Genomic DNA, 21,245 nt, shown 5'->3' with positions numbered 1-21,245 from the left:
AAAACCTACTTGCTTTAAAATCTAACGGGATCTTTTCTGTTTATATTCTGCTACCCAAGGCGAGGTAGAAAATATTTATCTTTGCTGTTTTACAAGCGGTGGCCCCTGGCCAGATGAAACGGCGCCTTTGCTCCACGGAGCTCGGAGGGCGAAGGAGGGAGGAAGCCTCCATGAGCGTTGATTGTGCAAAATGACCTCGGAGAGCCCAGAGCCACGAGGGGCCGTTGTTTTTTCTTTCTTTTTTTTTTTTTTTTCCTTTTTTAAAAATTGTGGTAAAATATACCGAACATAGTATTTACCATTTTAATACATTTTAAGTGTACAAGTGCAAAATTCAACCTCGGTAATATGGATAAATCATATTTCACTATGATATTAGAAAAATTAAAGTAATGCAAAAAAAAAAAAAATCAATGATGGACCACAAATCCAAATTTTAAATAAAGGCAGGATCAGTCTTAGTGGTTTTTCTCTTTGTCTCAGGTCTCAGCAGGGCTTTAATATTTTGCATAAAATTTTGATGTATTTTTTTCATCATGGATTTGCTCAGCAATGCAGCGTCTCAGGGAGGTTCAGGGAGGGAGACCCCAGAGAAAACATGGGGCCCCCCCACCCCTGCCTGCAGGGCTTTGGCAGGCCTGTGTGGCCGTGGTGAGCCCACGGCATCCTGGCATATGGGTCTGCGTGAGAGGCCCGTTGCCCAAGCTCGCACTCAACTCGGGCCGGCACCCAGGGCGGCGTGTGGCGCGCCCCTCCCCCGGGGCAGAGGCAGTGACAGTGCTGTCCGAGCTCTCCCAGAGACTGCGAGAACCTCAGAGCCTCTCCCCAGACTCCGGCCAGCACGCAGCACCACTAGCACCACGCCTGCACCAGCTTGCTGAGGCTCCTGGCCGGCGCTCTGGGAAGTGTGGCTTTCGGGGCGTTAATGATACATCACGTGGCCCCTCTTCTCGAAGACTGACGTGCTGTCTCCCGGAGGCCCCGCTGAAACGCCACATCCCAATTTGATGAAAACGATCAATCTTCAAATCCAAGCTCAACAAATTCCAAGTAAGATAACACCAGGAGAACCACACCCAGACACATCCTAATCGGCTTTCTGAAACGGGAGGGAAGGGAAAATCTTGAAAGCAGCCGGAGATGAGGGAGAGGGACAGAGGAAGAACGCGGCAGCCGGAAGCCAGCGGGTACCATGTTTACCTGGCGACAGGGGGACACTGCTCGTCCAGGAGTGTGTACCCTAAACAAAAACCTTCCCCCAATGAAGAGTTTAGGGCACCAGCAGACTGGCACTCCGACTGATGGTAGAGAAAGTTCTTCAAGAAGGAAAGTGATATCAGAGGGAAAGCTGGACGCACGAAAAGGAGTGAAGCGTACTGGAAATGGCAAATATGTGCCTAAATGTAAAAAAAAAACCCAACTTTAAAAACAAACAAAACTCCACTTTAAGAATGACAATCTGCAGTGATAATCATGACATTCTGATGGTTCATAGTGTTAAAAAAATAAAAACGACTAAATATATTTACATTATGGATGCCATCTATACTCATGTTATCCAGATACAAATAGAAACTTAATACTAGTAAACCCTCCCAACCCATTCCATAAAGGAAATAATGTTTTATATGTAATACTACACATTTTGTATATTAAATATAAGAACATAAAGTATAAATTGAGATAACACATGAAATATTTTACATTATTTTGCCATATGCATTTAAAAACACTTATTAAAATGATTTTTTTCTCAACTTTAAATTTCCTTAAAAGACACTTGACTATTAAAAACTATATCAACAACATACTGTAACATTTATTGCATATAGAAAAGTATAATCTATGACAACTGCAGCACAAGGATAGGAGAGGCAAAACAATATACATACAATATTACTTACAATATTACTTACAATGTGGTATACAATATACATAATATTATTTCACATACATAATTTGTGAAGTGGTATAAATTTGAAGCTAGACTGTGATAAGTTGAATATGCATAATTTAGATCCTAGAGCAACTCTTAAAAATTAGAATAAAGAGATCTAGTTTATTAAATATTTGTGAAAAATCCCCTATCCCACATTTAATCCTAAAGAATGAAGTAAAGGGAAAAACAAAACAAAATAGAAAATAAGTAGAATTATGATAGACTTAAACCCAATGATGCTGATAATTATATTAAGTGTAAAGGTCTAAATACTCCAATAAAAGGCAGAGATTTTGACACTGCATAAAAAAGCAAACCCAGCTACATGGTGCCTATAAGAAACCCATTTTAAATATGCAAAGTCAATTATATGTCTATTGGAGGCCCGATGCACCGATTCGTGCACCAGTGGGGTTCCTAGGCCTGGCCTGTGGGGTCGGGCTGAAACTGGCTCTCCGACATCCCCCGATGGGTCCTGGATTGCGAGAGGGCACAGGTCAGGCCAAGGGACCCCATCGGTGCACCATCGGGGTTGGGGAGGGACTTGAAGGTTGTCGAGCCAGGGAGGGGCCGCGGGAGGGCTCCAGGGTATGTCCAGCCCATCTTGCTCAGTCCCGATCGGTTGGACCCCAGCAGCAAGCTAACCTACCAGTTGGAGTGTCTGCCCCCTGGTGGTCAGTGCACATCATAGTGACTGGTCGACCAGCTGACTGTCTGCCCCCTGGTGGTCAGTGCATGTCATAGTGAGCGGTTGAGTGGCCTTAGCATATCATTAGCATATTACACTTTGGTTGAACGGCCGACCAGTCGACTGAACACTTAGCATATTAGGCTTTTATTATGTCAGATATCTTAATAAAGAACAGTTGATAAGTGAAATAAAAATGCTGTATTACAAATTAATCATATAATCAAAAATCAAAAGAATGGGGGAATTTTGCAAATGCATAGGATTCAATCTGAAAGAGCTCCCAATGGCCAAAGCTGGAACAGTGTGAGCAACAGAATAAGCAATGATAGCATTGGATTATAACCCAACGAATAAAGTAATATTTGCTAGTACACACTGACATAAATATAATGTAATAAGTAAATAAGTAAATGGGAGAAAGGGAACAACACCTCTTTACAGAAGAATTCCAATTAACAAATGTCTAAGGAATGAGAGAAATAGAAAAAGCACCATTAGAATTCCATAGCAATAATGTTGGCAAGACACACCAATGGGTGTTGAAATTGGTGGGCAAAAGTTCCAGAAGAAACAGGACATTTGCATAGTTCCAAGTATCTCCCTGCCCTCAAGTTACTAATTATGAACAGAAAAATGGTAACTGTGCAGGGGAAGAATCTGACAGACACCATCTTTACTGAGTGATTAAAGTTCACATCCCCAGTAACAAGACATGGTGACATCACGAACTCCCTGATAGGACTGATGCACATCACCCCACTGGTACTCTTCTCAATAATGCATAATCTCAAATAACCATGAGAAAACATTAGACAAAGCCAAACTGAGGGACATTCTACACAACATCTGGCCATTACTATTCAAAAATGTCAAGTCATGAAAGGCAGAAATATTCAACAATGGTCACAGATTGTTGGAGACTAAAAGACAATTTAATACACTGTGGGATCCTGGAAGTTGACAATAATGCTAGTGGAAAAACTGGTAAAATTCAAATGAAGTCCATGGTTTAGTTAATAGTATTGTACCAATGTTCATTTCTTAGTTTTCATAATTGTGTCATTATTTAGGTTAGGTATTAATATTAAAGGAAGCTAAGTGAGTGGTGTATGCTGACTCTCTACACTGTTTTGAAATTACATATATATATATATTATTGATTTCAGAGAGGAAGGGAAAGGGAGAAAGACATAGAACCATCAATGATGAGAGAGAATCATTGACCAGCTGCCTCCTGTATGCTCCACATTGGGGATAGAACCACAACCCAGGTATGTGCCCTGACCAGGAATGGAACTGTGACCTCCTCGTTCATAGATGGATGCTTAGCCACTGAGCCATGCCAGTGAGACTCTATACTTTTTCAGTAACTCTTCTAATATTCTAAAATTATCTCTCTATATAAAAGTCTAAATGACCGTTGGACCATTGGAACTTTCGACTGATAGCTATGATACACACTAACCACCAGGGGGCAGACGCTCAGCCTGGCCTGCGGGGATTGGGCTGAAACTGGCCCAGTGCACAGATTCGTGCACTGGTGGGGTCTCTTGGCCTGGCCTGTGGGGATCGGGCTGAAACTGGCAGTCCGACATTCCCCAAGAGGTTCCAGATTGCAAGAGGGTGCAGGCCAGGCTGAGGGACCCCACTGGTGCATGAATCCGGGCCCCTAGTCTCAGAATAAAAAAGCTTAGAAAATAATAGCAGGGGTGGGACTGGGCTAGGGGGTCTGTGGGGGAAAAAGGGGAACATCTGTAATATTTTCAGCAATAAAGATCAATTAAAAATTAGCATTTACAACAGCATAAAATATGTGAAATGCCTAGGGATAAATTTCATAAAGTAAGACCTGTACACTAAAAATTATAAGATATTGCTGAGAGAAATTAAAGATGGCATAAAGAAATAAAGAGATATACCATGTTTATGGATCCAAAAATTCAAAATAATATTATTAGATGTCAATTCTGCCCTCAATAACCTATAGATTCAACATAATCACAATTATAACTTTTTGCCTTTTTGTAGAAATTGACAAGGTTATTCCAAAATTTAAGTGGAAATGCAACGTATCTAGAAAAGCCAAAACAATTTTGAGAAAGAACAAAGTGAGAAGATTTATACCTCTGCATTTAAAGACATATTATAAAGAAATAGTATGGTATTTGTATAAAGATATACAGCTAGGTCAATGGAACAGAATAGAGAACCCAGAAATAGATCCATGCATATATGACCAATTGATTTAAAAAAAAAAAAAGGGGGGGGGAGTGTCTAAAAAAAGTAAAGCCTTTAAAACAAATGTTGGGGGGGTTCCATGGTATAATGGTTAGCACTCTGGACTCTGCTAAAACAAATGTTGGTGGAACAACTGAATATCTATAATAATAAAAGCATAATATGCTGATTAGACCAGACAGCCGAACAACCTTCCGGACGTCCTTCCAGACAACCTTTGGGACGAAGCCGGGGCTGTTGGGGGCCGAGGGAAGCTGCCGTAGCTGTGAGGGCCGAACTCCTTGCATGAATTTCGTGCATCGGGCCTCTAGGCCATATATAATAATGTACACCTCAACCCTTACTCATATCATACCCGAAAATTAACTTGAAGTGGGTCATAGACCTAAACATAAGAACCCAAACTATAAAACTTCTGGAAAATATAAAGGAAATATTTGTGACCTTGGGGTAGGCAAAGGTTTCTTAATAAGACCCAAACAACCACAACGCATAGAAGTAAAACTTGATGAAAAATGGAGGTTGTTCAAAGGAACACCTGTCTGTTAAGAAAATGTACAGATACAACCCCGCGTGGGGGAACATACTTGCAACGTAGACGCCTGACAAAGGACGTTAGCAGAACGTATACAAACAGTCTTACAAGTTAATAATGAAGGACGAACAATGCAATTAAAGTATCGGACAAAAGCCTTGATCAGGTATTTCACAGAAAATATGCAAGTGACCAGTCCCTAACTGTCTCCCCATTTGTCTGTCTCGCTGTCTCCCTCCTTTACTTCATTTCGCTCCAACTTCACCTTCTCCGAAGGCTTCCCTGACACCTGATTCACCGCTGCCCTGGGCCCCACCGCCCGCCCCCCGCCCCCCCCGCCCCCCCCGCCCCCCCCCCCCCCCCCGCCCTGGCACGGACTCCACATCGCCCCATCCCGGTGTTTCCTTTTTCTGAAGCACCGGCCGCGTCCTACCACACTGTAGACTTTATTTCCTTATTGCGTTTATTGTTTCTCACCTCTCTCCCCTGTGAGAAGGAGCAAGACTTGTGTGCATTTTCTCACTGACGATCCTGAGGGTCTAAGACAGCATCTTCGATCTCTGCTCTCCTCCCAGTGTTGACCCCTGGGCAACTCCTACACTCTCTGCAAGCTCCATCGCTCCCTGCCAGCGATGTCATTGTCATTTGTAGAGCATCCCCAGGCATCTCGCGTCAGGAGGCAAGTGTTATCGTTAGAGCCGACAGCTTGGGTAACCTGTCGGCCAAGGACGCGCGTGGACGTCCCGGACCCTTGCTTCTCAGCCAGGCCCTCCTGACGGCCGCCCGCGCCCCTTCTGCTGGCCTTCCTCGGACAGGGGACCCCGCTGGCATGGGGCTCTGGTGCGGGCTTCCCAGAGCAGGCGACCTTCCACCTGGGCTGGAAGGATAGGAGGTCGGGGTGCGAACAGGTACAGACACATGCTGGCTGCTTGGTAAATATTTGCTGAATAAATGAATACATAAACCGCTAACGGAGGAACGAGGGTGAATAACGCTGTGGGTGAAGCGTCAGCCCGTTCCTTGCCGTGGCTGCTGTTTGACCGGCCGTCTCTTACCTGCTCTCGCCTCATTCCCAAGCTAAACAAACCGGGGGCTCTGGTGGGGGTGGCGGAACGATCGTCCATTCCAGTCTCAGCCACTGCGGTGTCCTCGGGTCGCAAGCCAGTCTGCTCTCGTACTGAAGTGAGACTCAGAGAGGACCCCAGGGGGGAGTCGGCCTGCCCCGGAGACCTGGGTCCTTGTCAGGCTCTGGTTCAAGGCCGCTGGACTTACCTCGGGCGGGCCCTCCACCAGCATCCCCAGAGAAGCAGAGAAAGCAAACAGGCAGGTTCTGAGTGAGGCCTGGGCTCAGTCGAGACCTCCGGCCTTTAGAAGCGCCCTCTCTCGCATTTATCACAAGGAGGAAACTTGAGCCCGGGCCCTGGAGGGAGGGTTAGGTCCAGAAAGGCAAATGCCAACGGGCAGCCTGGCAGAGGGCGCCTTGGGAGATGGTGGGGGTCCTTCAGAGCAACGAGGGACCCCAGAGGCTACTTAAGCACTTTGAGTTTTAGGTCATGCGAAAGCTGAATAGACTTAAATTTGCAGAATAAAACCAGGAGGTCTTGTCTGCAGAAGAAAGTTGAGGCTCTCTTGGGAACATTCCAGAAGGTGGAAACAGGGTGTCTGCTGGGATGTTAGGTGCACCTCTTCCTCCCCCTTCTCCTCCGGAGGCCAGGCTCCAGCGAGGGCTTACCACCGTGCGCGTGGGCAACCTCAGGGGAGTCTCATTATCCCAGGTTCTCGGTGAGCGGTGGGAGGTGCCCAGGTCACTGAGCCGGCAGGTGAGGCCCCGGGGACCCTGCTTCTCCATCGGGCACTAACTCGGTGGAAGAATGTCTGTCTCAACAGGATTCTTTCAGGACATCTAGTCAATTTTGCCCAAAGCAGAAAAAAAATGTTGAAGTATTCAAAGATTTGTCATTTTTTGTTTTTTGGTAATCCTCACCCAAGTACACTTTTTTCCATTCAACTTTAGAAAGAGTGGCAAAGAGGCAGAGGAGAGAGAGAGAGAGAAACATTGATGCGAGAGAGACACATTGATTGTTTGCCTCCCACTTGCACCCACACCGGGGCTGGGGATCAAACCTGCAACCCAGGTACGTACGCTTGACAGGGAATAGAACCCGAAACCCTTCGGTGCATGGGCCGACGTTCTAACCACTGAGCAGCATGGGCCAGGACTAAGGTTTGTGATTTTTTAAAATGTACTTATTATTCTGGTGGGAGGGGCCCATCAGAGTCATAATGCAGAGCTGGGGGATCCTAATGGCTTGTTCCCTTCCCAGCCCAGGCTCTCGGGGGGGAGGGTTCAGGGAAGGAGTGTGTGGGGACCATGCTTGCTGTTATAGAACACCGACAGCAAACACAATTCTAACCAAAGGGTACCCCTTTCCCAGCCTCCCCCCACTACATAGTCCAAGGCTTTTCCTGCCCTGGGTGTGGTGGGGTGGGGGTGGGGTGTGAGTGGGCTTCTAAAAATGGGGAGAATCCTGTTGGTCTTTTGTTTCTGTTCCTGTAAACTTTGAGGTTTAGGATACTTTCAGATGTATGGAGCAGTTGCCAAGGTAGCACAGAGGGCTTGTGCCCCCTCACCCATCGTTATTAACTCAACTCCAGGCCTTATTTGGATTTCACCCATTTTCCCACGAATCTCCTCTCTCTGTTCCAGGATCCAAGCCAAGCCCGGGCACCTCAGCCAGGGGTCACCTCGTTTTCCATACCTGCTCTGGACCGAGGCCAGGCCTGAGAGGTGAGTGAGGAGAGCTCCGGCCGCAGCAGCTCCTGGTCCCGGGGCGGGCGGGCACGGGGAGCGCTCACACGGCGCGGGAAGCTGGCCACGGGCGGCGTGGGCATGGGTGTGGGGAGCGCCACCGCAGCTCTGCCTGCGGGGTCCACGAGGCAGGCCTGGGAGCTCCCGCATGGCTGTGATAAAGCGAGGTTTCGGTGGAAAAGCTCGCTTGAATATTAACCCTGAGCACTGCCTTTGATGGGATAATTATTTTATATTTGTAAAGATTCTTAATTATCTCCAGCAAATGCCTTTAGCTCACTTGGTAATTGAATGAAGGGAAATGTCTTTTCAAGCATTTATTATGGTGGGAAGGGCCCATCCCAGCATTGTAAGTTGTTGCTATAATAAAATAAAATAAATAAAATAAAATAAAATAAAATAAAATAAAATAAAAAGAGAGAGAGAGAAGAAAGAATAATTTTAAAGTACTTCCCTGCATGGCCTGACAAACTCGTTATTACAGAGAGCTGAGCAATTCCATTCAGGGCCTGGCCGGCTCTAATATAGAGGGGCATGCTGGAGGCGCAGCATTAAAATCTGAGAGTCTGTGGACACTCCCTTTCTTTGGGGGGGGGGGCCCTTTGTTGACCCCTGTTTAGAATGGACCTTTCCTCGGGCCCTGGACATACTTCTGTCTCCTTGCTTGTCACACGGTGGGGCGATCATCTCTGGGTCTGTCTCATGTTCTTTCACCCCCCGGGGCGTGTGTGTCTTGAGAGCTGGGACTACATCAGGGGTGGGGAACCTTTTTCCCGCCCAGGGCCATTGGATATGTATAACATCATTCGCGGGCCATACAAAATTATCCACTTAAAAATCAGCCTGCTATATGTGGTCCAACGTTTAATTAACTCACCCCGAATGCCTTGGCAGGGCCAGACCACATGATTTTTCCGGCCTTATTTGGCCCGCGGGCCGGACGTTCCCCACCCCTGGACTACATCATGCCCACCCAGGAATCAGGCGCCACGTCCCCGACGGAGTGGACCCCTTCTTGCACAGCCGTGCACCTTCCTGCATGAAGCCCCCTCTCAGCGCTTGATCTCTGATGGACACATCCGTCAGGGTACGGCCACAGCCACAGGCCGCAGGGTCCTGTCCCTGGAATGTTGGCGGGGACGGCCTGGGCTGGCCCTGGGGCATTAAGGGGACTTGTGCCCTGATGGCCCAGTCTCTGGGCTTGTCAGACCCCTAGGGGTGGCCGTGGTGGGTGGAGAGCCGAGAGAGGAACCCGGCCAGGCCCTGAACTTTGAAGAAAATTCAACATTTGTCCTGGAGTTCATCGTATCGTGAATAAATGTGTCTTGTTGCACGAGCACTTCCTGATCCCCCGATGGCCTGTCCGAGGTCCCCCCGATGGCCTGTCCGAGGTCCCGGAAGGAGGGAGAGCAGCCCTGTGTCTGGTGGGGCTTGTTGTGGTGTGAAACTCGCTCAAGCTACCCACTACGGCGCGGGAGGGTGGGGGAGTGGGCTGGCCCCTCCTCCCTTCAGAGGTGTGTGAGCGACAAATGACCGGGTGGGTGCTCACTGTGCTCAGATGCTGCCCCGGGCTCTGCAGGTGGGGAGCCGGCCGGCCAGGCCACTTCACCATGGAGCCCACAGTCCAGCGGGGAGAGGGACGCTGAGTGGACAAGTGAATCCTGGGCTAAGGGCAGACGGACAGCGTCATCCACCAAGGCAGTCACAGGGGTGCTGACGGGTGCCGGCTGGGGAAGGGCTGCGGCAGAGGGACGCACGGCCGCCCGCACTCCGGCCTGGGCATTGGCTGGGGCGCCCGGGCACGCTCCTCACATGGCTGCTCCACAGAGAGGGTCTCTCCCCGACCCCTCTCGGCTCTTCTCCTTCCTTCTCCTTCTCCCTGGCACCTCCCCGCGGCAGCTCCAAAGAGTCCCCGAGGTTCATGTGTGCACAGGGACACGTGGGGCCTGCTGCCAGCTGTCCATCCTCTTCTGCTCCTTAGTTCAGGGCCCCCCACCGAGACCCCACGTTGGCCGTCCCAGGTGGGGACCACCCTGCTCCATCGGCCAAGGCAGGTGCAGAGTGGATGGCCTGGGACATGGGTAGGCATGATGGGCACAGCTGGGGGTCCCAGCCTAGAGAAGGACACCAGGCCTGGAACCGAGTCCCGCCCTGTCCCTTGTCAGGGGACTGGCCCCGAGGGAGCCGGGGCACGTCTGTGCCTCAGCTTTGTCACTGTAACCAGTGGTGGCAACATGAGGCGAGGGATGTCCAGGGTCTGCCTGCTTACCTCGCATCACCTCCTGCTCTGATCATGCGGCCGAAGTGGCCCGGCACCCCCGAGGCGGGCACGTTTGTAACTTTTGTAACGATGGACCGATTTGTGGGCTGCTGCCCATGGTGACGGTTTCAGAGGGCAGCTCGGGGCGGGGGCTCGTTCCCCATTTTTATAGAATTCCACCTCCCTAGGGATCTTGGGATCACAAAACAGCCACCAAGAAACCAGGCACCCCGTTAACACGGAGACGTTTATGTATTTACAATTCAGCTTACATGTTTACCAAGAGACGTTTTCAGAACGTAACGTGTGTTAGTCACCGCGCGAATTGCGGAACCAAGGACCTATCTCCGCAGTGCTGGCCTTGACAATGGCTCCGGGAGGAAGGAAAACACGGCTGCGCAGCGGTGCCGTCCCGAAGGGGAGCAGGGTCTGGGGCCCTCCGAGCCCACAGGTCACGCGTCTGCACGGGCAGGGCTGGCGTCGGCGCTGCTTCCCAATCTTCGCCCCTCCACGTGGCCAGCCAGGGCGAACTCAGCTGGGGGCGGCAGGGAGAGGCTTGGCTTGAGTTCTAGGTCTGCCACTCACTGGCCCGGTGACCTTGGGAGATTTCTAGACCCCACTGGGCACAGACAGGTTGGGAGAGATGCCCAGGGTGGCACCGCAGTGACGAGAATTCCCCGCCCCCGTCTCCCAGGTGACTTCAGACTCAGAGGCACTGCAGCCTCCCGGGTTGCTCTGCAGCTGAGCCAGGTTAGGGAGGATGGCTCGCTGGACCTCCCCCTGCAGCGGCACAGCTAGCTGGGTTTTCTAAATACAACAGCCCTGCACCTCCCCACTGAGCTACAAGCCCGCAGGTGGCTGGAGGAACATGTGGTTTCTGGATGTGACATGAAAGTTAGCATTTGCATGCTCTTTGTCTGTGTTCCCTGGGTTTGTTTTTCTTGCTCTTACAGCCCTGGAATAGTCCCCGTCGTGTTTGTGTTGTGGCAGGAGACGTGGAAGCCGAGCGCTGCTGCGCGGGGATCTGCTGGGCCTGCCTCCACCAGCCTCCCGAAAAGCACCGGCAGGTGCTGGTGGAGCCGAGCCAGCGAGCAGCGAGCCCCTGCAGCGCCTGCAGGGCACCTGCCCACGGCCTGGCTCCCACAGGTGTCCGCCGACGTCGCCACCTGCACCATCCCTCGCTCCATGTGAGCACCTGTCCGTTGGGGACATCAGCTCCCAGCGGGCGCCCGTGAATGACTTCTGGCCCTCACTGCAGCCAGGGGGTGGGGGCTGGGATGATTCCCATTCCGCAGATGACAAAACGGAGGCTTGTACAAAGCCATCGCCATTTCTATTCCAAATGTTCCTTTTTTTTTGCCGCCCTCTCCTCTCAGGGTGCTGCCCTCTAGACTACACACTGAGTACCCAAGCTCCACAGCCTCCCTGACAATGCCTGCTGGGACCCACAGTGCACCCCCCTAGCTCCACCTGGGTCTCCCTTCTGGTTTGGATTATATGCCACCCAACCGGCCCTCCCTTGCTTTTTTTTTTTTTTTTTAAATATAATTTTATTGTTGATAGTATTACAGATATCTCCCATTTATCTCTTGCTTTTTAAATGGTCCGAGTCTTGCTTGCCTATCGAGACTGTGGCCTCTAGGAGGATGCGGTCGTGGGCTGGCTGCCCCATGTCCGGCGGGGTGGCCAGGGAGCCGCCGCGTCACCAAGCTTGTTGAACAGCGACTTGTTATGATTCCCTGAGGCCGGGATCCACGTGTCTGTCCACAGGAGGCTCGAGCCCTTGCCCCCAGGCCCTTGGCTGGCCAGCGTTTCGAATGATTTTGTTTCACATTAAATTATTTTAAATTCCACGGACCCTGGTTTCACAATCAAATAATTCGATCTTGTTTACAAATGGAATTTTTACTCTTTGACAGCTTCTAGCGTTGCTGGGCTGGATGGTCAGCGGGCGCATGTCCTCTCATGCCCCCCTGTCCATCTGGGACAGCGTGGCGTCTGGGAACTGTCCGAGGGGCGGCAAGCGCCCAGCTGGGCCTTGCTCGGCCTCCCCTCCCACCTTCAGCTCCCAGCACGAGAAAAACCACACGTAACAGAATTGGGAGGAACGCTTGCTACCTGTCATTCCAATATTCCTTTTTACAGATTAGGAAACGGAGGCCCAAGGTCCCAGTTCCCGTGGCCAGCCCGGGACCCCACACCAGGTCCTCGTCGCCCTCCTCCAGGGACTTTCCCACACTCTTCTCTACCTCCATCCTGGACTTACGAAGTCCCTGCCATGTGCCACCCACTGCGTTGAGTGATAGAGACAGATGTGCAAAGACATGACCTTTGACCTCTAGAAGCTCATCCTCTGGGTGTTGGATAAAGTAGACAAAAAAGTGGCCACACAGAGTTGGTGGCTCAGTGGCCCAAGGAGGAAGCCAGGGGCTAGGGAAGGCCAGGCGGAGGGAGACGGCAGTCCCAGCGATGGGAGCAGCCCCTGTAAGGCCTCGGAGGTGAGCTGTGCTTGGTGGTCTCCGCCCAGGCCCATGTTCGGGGGGTGATCAGACCCAGCACGAAATACTTAGACCAAGGCGCTACACGTCAGTCTCTCCCCATGAGCCCCCTTGTCACCTGGGAGGTTGCCTCCTTACCCAGTGATGTCACCATCACGGGAAACAGGTTCGGAGCCTCTCTTCTGGAACTTTCTCTAAGCAAGTAATGGTACGGGGGCAGATGGGCGTCATTGTTCTGTGGTCACTTGGATAGATGACCTGGCTTGGCTCCTGCAGCATCCCCACTGGGCTTGGCTCAGAATGGCATCTGGCTGTTTCCACAAGTCGCCGGCTCTCCGAGGTCAGAGCTGAACTGCTGTGGAGGTCACACCCTGGGCTGTGTCCACAGGCCGCCCTGGAGGGGTCCACTGCGGACATCCCAGTCGGCCCTGGCCTGCAGAGAGTGGCCTCAGCAAGGGCCTAGACCAGTGGTTCCCAACCTTTCTTTGCCCACGTCCCACCTAAGCATCTCTAAAATCCTGATGCTCCCCCCCTGCACCCGTGACATATAATTCTTATTATTCAAAAAGTGAACTTCTATTTACTTGGAGAAGCCTAAAAGGCCTCTAACTTGGTCTAAACAAGCTTCCAATGAACATGACATCCATGAAAGAGAAAAATAAAAGAATGAAAGGACAGCTGAAGTACTGAGGAAGAAATCACTAAGAAATTGTTAAAAAAAAGTAATAATACGAAGTGATATGAAAAAATAGCAAATAAGGTTTCAAAACACGTAATAGAGAATTAAAATGCATAAATATGTCACAATATATATTTATATACTGTATATGAGGCCCCTGGAACCATAAGAAATGCAAAAAATTCACTGTTAGTGACTCATTCTCGAATTGTCCCCCTTAAAAATCAAATTGCCCCCCCCTCCCCCCGTGGGCCTGTGCCCCACATTGGGAACCACTGGCCTAGATAATGTTAGGGGATCAGGACCAGGCAGCGTCCCCACCCAAGGGCAAGCACCTGCTTGTATAAGACCCTGGGAGGCGAGTGAGGGGGGTGCTGATAGGCTGTGAGGACCTGGCTGCAGCCTGGGACTCTGGCCCATCCTCCCAGGGACCCTGTGACCTCCCTGACCCCGGGGCCCACTCCCCACCTCCGAGTCTTTGTTGAATTGCTAAGCCTCTGTGGTCCCTGCCTGCCTCCCTCCAAGGCTATCCCTGCATGGGCACTGCGGCCATACTATGGGGATGCCCAGGGCTGGCAGGGTGGGTAGAGACGGGCAGCCACGCCTGGGTGAAGGGAGTGTAAACCCAGCCACACTGACAGGGAGGGTACCGTGTGGGCTGGAACTGGCACTTCTAGGAACCAAACTTCCTGTGTTGGTAACAGTTAAAGAACTGGACACGTGGGCGAGTGGCTCCTAAGAAGGACTGAGGTGCAGCGTCCGTCCGTCTGCTTGTGTTTGGGGTGGGCGGATCTCTAACATAAGCAAGGTGAAGAGGGCAAGAGGCCAAAGAAAGTATGATCCATTTTTGAGTTAAAAAAAAAAGAAAGATTAAAAAGTGGGTGTTGTCTGCTCTGGAGAAATACCTGGAAAGCGTTCGTAGGGGTCATGAACACAGGAGTCTCCAGCTCTCTGCCATTAACTCACAGGGTCCCCAGAAGGAGGTGGGTATTACCACTTGACCCACTTTGCAGATGAAGAAACTGAGGCCTGGGGAAGGGGAAGCACCGTGCCGGTCTGGGCAGCGTGTGGAGGTGCAGGACGCGGCCTGAGCCCCTGGCCGTTCTGCAGCTGGCGAGGACGCCTTTGGGAGAGGGGCGGGCGGGGCTTCGGGCTTTCAGGTTGTGTTTTTTGCCTTTCTGTCTCCTCTATGTTTTCTTCCCAGGAGCATCTATTACTTTATTTTAGGAAATGTCAGCAGGGCTACCTGGATAAAAGTACTAGCAATAAGCCTTTAATTCCTTATTGTGCTTTTCTGCATGACAAAGAAAAACAGAGTCATGTCATTTTAAAAACTCTTCCTCTGCCCAGACAGAGAATATTGTGTCTCCAGGAAGGGAACTAAGAAACACTCAGGACTCCAGAAAGTGACCCCGTCTTAATGGGGGCCTCGGCGCCGGCTTAGGGAAGTCAGCTCAGCTGCCCATGGTTACCAGAATGTGGGAGGTGGGAGACCCCCCCGAACAATTCCCCATTTTACAGGTGGGCAAAGTGAGGCTGAAAGAGGGACCACCCTTGTGCCAGGAGTCACTCGGGGTCCACCTGGCACCCACGCCAGGCCTCGCCCCATCCAGCCTCGCCCCACCCCCAGAGTCTGCCCTGGAAACTGGAGGAAACACCAACTATGTTTGCACCATAGTTGCTTGATAACCAAGATCAAAAATGCTCACGGAGCTTTCCTGCGTGCAGGACAGAGGCCCAAGACCACCCGGGCCAGGAGCGCCTCCCACTTGCAGGCCTGGCCCCCAAACGACAGCCTCGCTCGTCTCGTCCCAGCTCTGAATCCAGGGAGCACTTGAGCTCACGGTCGCTGTTCTGTAGCTGGTGCGGCTGTGGAGAGGGTGACGTTGCCATTGGTGACCACAGGTATCCTGGCAGCGTGGTGCAGAAAGGCCACTTCAGGCTCCAACAAGGGCCAGGTTTCCATGGCGACGGCGGAGACTCAGTGCGGCAGGCGTCCAGCTCTGCCCCCTCTAGCTCGGTGGTCTTATCGGAGCTCCCTCCCTGCCTCAGTTTCCCCATCTATAAAGCAACGGGAGTGGCCTAGTGATCTCAGGACTTCAGGGTGGTGGCAGATGCGGGTGGTAGCTTTCCGTGACAGGGGCCAGAAACCCGAGTCTGTGGACTCACTTTCCAGGTGGTCAGATCCTCTCTGCCTGGTCCCAGGGGGGACACTGGGCCCAGACTCCAGGGGCTGTTCGTCAGCCAGTGGGGTGGTCTTCCAAGGCCGGGAGAGCCGCCAGCCTAACGCCAGCTCCACCACTTACTGTGTGACCCACAGTCATGTGACTACACCCCTCTGGGACCCAGGGAAAAGCAGCACCCACATTTGACAGCCACGGTCCCCGGATGCTGGTGCCTGAGGGAGCCTCAGCGTTCCATCGGGCGGCATGACTCAAATGGGGCCCCACAGATGCTGAGCTGGTCCACCCAGATCTGTGAGCCCCGAGATCTGCCGTGGAAAAGGGGGCCCTGGAGCTAAGCTGGCCGGTGACCTGGGCAGGGAGGCAGAGGAACAAAAGTGACAGGTGTGTGGGCATTTTGAGCCAAGTCCTCACCTCCTGCATGATCTCCTCTGGCCCTCACTCTGACCCTAGGAGGTGGGTGCTGTCCTCTCCATTCTAAGAGGAAGCAGCTCCTTAAGCGGGGGGGCGGGGGGGGGGTGACTTCCCCAGTGTTGTGGCACCAGGAAGTGGTGGCCAGGGTCCCGTGGGATGGTCTGACTCCAGGGCTGGAATGGGGGAAGCAGGAGCAGCAGCTGGACCCTCAGTTCTGAAAACACTGGTCTGTGAGCTCCAAGCTGCGGCCCACGAGGGTCGTGGGATTATTGGAGCAGGTGGCCACCACCCAACGGAAGGAAAAGAAACCGGATAATGCAGGTCAGAGATCATGATGCTAGGAAGTTCGAGTTTCTTTCCCGAAAACGTCGATTCAGTTTCACACGTGAACGGCTCAGTGCTGCTCGTTTCCAGGTGGCCGTCGTGCCTGCCCGGGGTTGAGATGTGCCAGGTATTTGTCACCCTGGCCCGGGTCAGCGAGCTTTGGAAGCCGCCGCTTTCAGCTTCGCTCGGTTCTGCAGGGGCCTCCGGGCCTTTGTTCTCTGAACAAGAAGCCAGTGCTGGGCCCAGGACAGGAGCCAGGATGTGTGGAGGACTTCCGCCAGCGCCCCCACCCGCAGGACAAGGCAGCTGGCTCGTCAAGGTTTCGGCACCGCCGTGTGGGGTCTGAGAACTTGGGGCGTCCATGTTCAACCGCAGCAGCCGGGTAGCGGAATGGGGAGTCCCAGGGCCCTGGCGCCGGGCCCAAAGGGCAATGCTTTCTCCTCCTCCCTTGGTGTGGGCCAGGGTGCGCCCCAAAGTCTCAAGCAATGCCCTAAAGCTGCTCCACCAGGCTGGCCTGCTCTAGGAGGTGCTGAGCCCCGTGAGGTCACGGGGAGCAGGCAGCGAGAGAGCCTCTCCTGGCCCTGGCCCGTGGTGGCAACAGAGGGGACTGTGTTGATGAGCAAGAGGATGTCAGGGTGAGGGAGGGCAGGGGCCAAGAAGTGCTGCTGGGCTGCGGGGCTGCTGGGGAAGGAGCCGGAGCTTCCTCCTGCTGCAGTGGCGCCTGGAGCGAGGCTTTGGGACCTGTTTGGCTTTCTCCAAATGGCCCTGCTCCAACCACAGAAAGCCAGGCTCGTGTTGGGAGACCCGGATGTGGGTGCAAAACCCCATACATTTTCAGGTGCAGCCTTCTTCTTGTCTTTTCAGGACACCCTTCCCCCCACCCCCTCCCTGCCTTTGGACATTTGCTGTCCCTTCTTCTGTTACCGCCACCACCTACTCTTAAGGTCTCCACAGCGGCAGGCGGCTGCTGCTGTTCCAAACGTCACTGAACACTCTGGATGCTCACAACTGCTTGGTTCCGCGGAAGGCCTTGGGGGCCGAGGTCGGTGGAAGATCTCAGTTCTGCAGGGGCCTCATGGGGGCAGCGAGGCGTTCCCCCCTCTCCCAGGCCTGGGCCTCTGGTCTGGGCGACCCCAGCCACCTTGAGACCTTCCGTTGTAATAAACAAGCACAAAGCAAACCGGCATTCCAACACGCAGCCGCCATCCCCGCCGGCTTTCCCGTTTGCTCTGCTGGCTGGCCCCGGGGCGCAAAAGGGGCCTTTGTTTCCCCAGAAAAAAACCCAGAACAAAACAAAAAAAACAACCAAAAATCTCAAGCACACTCACACACACACACACACACACACACACTCACATGCAATCGCGTCCGTCAGCCCCGCCTTTGTGGACGTGAACAAAGATGTCCCACGGGTGGCTTGCCCTTCAGACTGTGGGCTCTTGATGTGAGGAGGACTCCTCTGATCTCAGGTTTTGGTCCACTCTGCAGGCACTTTGTGTGTGTGTGTGTGTGTGTGTGTGTGTGAGAGAGAGAGAGAGAGAGAGAGAAAGAGAGAGAGAGAGAGAGAGAAAATGAGCAATGGACTCCATCAATGCTGCTGAGCAGGCCACTGGGGAGTTTTTCAAGGAGAGAAAACATCGTAAAGTGGGCGAAGGTCCTTCAGGTGAAACCAAAACCTGGGCTGGGGGTGGCAGGCTGCTCTGTCCTGTCTGCCCGCCCGGGGCACCTGTACTCCCACTGCCCAGTGGACCTGCCTGCTTCCTTCATCACATCACCACGCACGCCACCACTGCAGGGCCAGGCTGGGTCTGCCCAGGTGCAATACACATAGCCCCCCCCAGCATCCAATACACCGCCCTGTCCCCCTGCGGTTCCCCTAATCTAATGGGAGCTACTGCGCGTCACTCTCCTCCCGGGTCTCCACATGTCCATAAAAATGCATTTCCCCTTCCTCCATCCCGTGTAAAGGTTATTCCTAAAAAGCAGCACTCGGCGTATTTTTGATTTTTTTGAGACTGAGAACATTATTTACCAGGAGCACACAAACTTTTTGTTTGACTCTATCCTACTCGATTATTGACATGAGATCATTGGAAAAACCACCTCAGGACAAAGGGAACATTAGTTTAAAACTGAAAAAAATTTTTTTTTACAACCATTGGGGTTACTGACCTTCGGGAAGTTGTGATTTAAACGAACCCAAGGCCAGCAGCCCGTTTGTTATACATTAGTCAAATATCACTGCTGTAAACAAAACACAAGTCAGATACTCCTTCAGGTGAGAAAAAAAATGATACACTTTTCCTATGCAACTTTTATAGCAAGGGGAAGGCGATGCTAATTTCTTCTGTGTTCGATAAGCAGATTTAAAAAACAAAACAAAAACTCCGAGGATGGGGCTGTTTACTTCTCCCTGCAATTCTCTGAGCAGCCAAAGGAGAGAAAATCACCGTGAATGTAGCGTTTTCTGAGCACCGACAGCCAGGTCCCTTAGACCCAGCTAGAAGGAAATCAATTACATCTGCGCGCCAGCTTAATAGGACATTATTTTCATTTGCACTGTGTCTCCCTTCAGGCTGTGAGGAGAGAAACTGACAGCCGAGAGAGACAGGCTTGGCTTCCTCACCGCCCACTTTTTTTTTTTCTCCAGGCTTTCCTTGGTTTCCAGCTTTTGCTTTTTTACTTTTTTTTTTTTTGGTTGGAAAAATGCACACAATGTGTATTTCAAATATCAATAAATTATAGATTTTGAACATGACAAAATTTTAGATTCACAATACATTTTGACAAAAATATTACAAAAAAAATATACCGTCTGCTTTCACTCCCTTTAAATTAAAATGTCACTCATCGCATTTCATATCTTCTGAGCTGTTCAGCCTGACATTTGTTAGATGGGAAAAAGTTCTGCAGAGTGTTTGAGGAAAATATTTGAAAAATGTAAACAAGCGATATGTAAAATTCCCAGGGGAGCAGCACGCTCGCTTAGGTGACCTGAGCTGTTCACACAGCGCGGTGCTCCTGGCGCCGCGAGCCGGCCTGCTGGCTCCCGCAGGCTCCTGCAGCCCTGGCCCGCGCGGCCTTCCCTTCTTTCTTTTTTTCTTTTTGCAGCGTGAGAGGCGGTGGAGAGACCCCGTGAGGCCGGGGAGGCGGCGGGTACCACCAGCTCCCCTCGCCCAAGCGCACGGAGCCGCCGCCACGGAGCAGGGCCGGCCGAGCCGCCCGACGGGCGTCCTGGGCTCCCTCCTCAGCCCGCTTCCATTGGGCTGTCACCCTCCCGCGTCCTAACTGGCTCCGCATTTGCAAATGCAAAGGCACAAGGTGCGGGGACTCAACTGGGTCACCCTCTTGGCCCCTGGGGGACCCCGGGAGCTTACGGCCAAGGCTCCGGGGACAGCGCGATGGGACAGGAGCGGGGCGATGGGGCCCCGCTGGGAGCTCCGACCCTGCTGCCCCAGGCGCTGGCGCGGCCTCCCCCGCGGGAGCCGGGAGACGTGGTCCGGGGGCCGCATAGACTCCCACACATCAGGCAGGCTCGGGGAGGCGTCCCCCGGGCCTGGGGCGCAGGGCACAAGCCGGAGGGTGACATCGCAAGCTGACCTGGGGGCAGCGCAGCCAGACGCTGGCTCCCAGACCAGGGCCCCCATGCCCGGCCCTCCCCAAAGGGGGAGACCACCCACGCCGCCGCAGGCGTGGGAACCGTAGTCGAAAGGCCTTGGGGGCCCCCCGCGGGGTTGGGGCTTGGCCTGGCCCCCGCACCCCAACGTGGCTCCACCATTCTGAGTCACTGTTCTCCGTGAAAAGACCCCAACCTGACCTGCTCCGAGCTCTCCAGACCCCCAAAGCCCTGCACCCCAGCCCAGCTCTAGACTGGGTCCCACAGGCGCTGGGCACCGGAGGGGGAGGGCCCCCAGTGCCCAGGGCGCTGTTCCAAAGGCCAGAAAATGGAAACTGTGCGAAAAGAATCCCCAAATCCGGCCGGGCCCGAAGCCCACCGGCTTACATAAAGCCCCAGGAGGCCGCCCGCCCGCCCGCCCGCCCGTGGCCTCCCGGCCTCGGGGTGAACGGTGGGCGGGCGCCCCGCCAGGTTGTCCTGGGCTGGCACCGCCACCGACCCCTGCCCAAGGGCCTGGCGTGACCCAGGGAGGGGGCAGGGGTCTCGCCTCTTCCCATCATGTGCCCCAGAAACACTTAACTGGCCTTTAATCACATTAGCAGGCGGCCCCAATTAGGACCGCGGGAGGGGGAGGCTGGCGGAAACCGCCCCCGTGTCACCCGGGGATAAAGATTCTTTCATGCCCCGGGCCTGGCCGTGGGCACCGCGGCCCCGCCATCGCTGGCCTTTGATGGCCCGCGCCTGGGCCTCCCCGACAACGCCTTTCCCGTGTGCTCCCAGGACCCCCCAATGTGCCATCGCCGTCCTTGGGTGACCGGGTGGCGCGCGGGGCAGCATCCAAGCACCGCCGCGCTCGGCGGAGGCCTGGCCCCAGGGGTCGCAGGGCCGCGCGCGCGCACCAGGCGCGCTCCCGGGGGTGGGGGGAGCTGGGGGCTCTCCGAGGGTCCCGGACGCGCCGCCTGCCCCGCCAACGGCCAGCGCCCGGCCAGGACCTTGGTAAGGCCACTGCCCACCAACTGGTTCGGAGGGAGGGACATCCCCGCCACGGGCCGCCTGGGC

The 21,245-nt window shown here is 53.2% G+C and overlaps 1 long non-coding RNA gene across 1 annotated transcript; it reads left to right on the top strand.

Moving 5' to 3' along the window:
• The first annotated feature begins 7,933 nt into the window (after positions 1–7,933).
• LOC129148954 (uncharacterized) lies at positions 7,934–9,522 on the top strand. The gene is made up of 3 exons (XR_008555947.1): positions 7,934–8,006; positions 8,111–8,191; positions 9,107–9,522. It is a non-coding gene; the product is annotated as an uncharacterized LOC129148954 (long non-coding RNA).
• Positions 9,523–21,245: the final 11,723 nt, after the last annotated feature.

Source organism: Eptesicus fuscus, chromosome 5 (genome assembly GCF_027574615.1).
Source record: "Eptesicus fuscus isolate TK198812 chromosome 5, DD_ASM_mEF_20220401, whole genome shotgun sequence".
Lineage (NCBI taxonomy): Eukaryota > Metazoa > Chordata > Mammalia > Chiroptera > Vespertilionidae > Eptesicus > Eptesicus fuscus.
The sequence above is the reverse complement of the archived record's forward strand: the minus strand, read 5'-3'. Positions and strand labels throughout refer to the sequence as shown.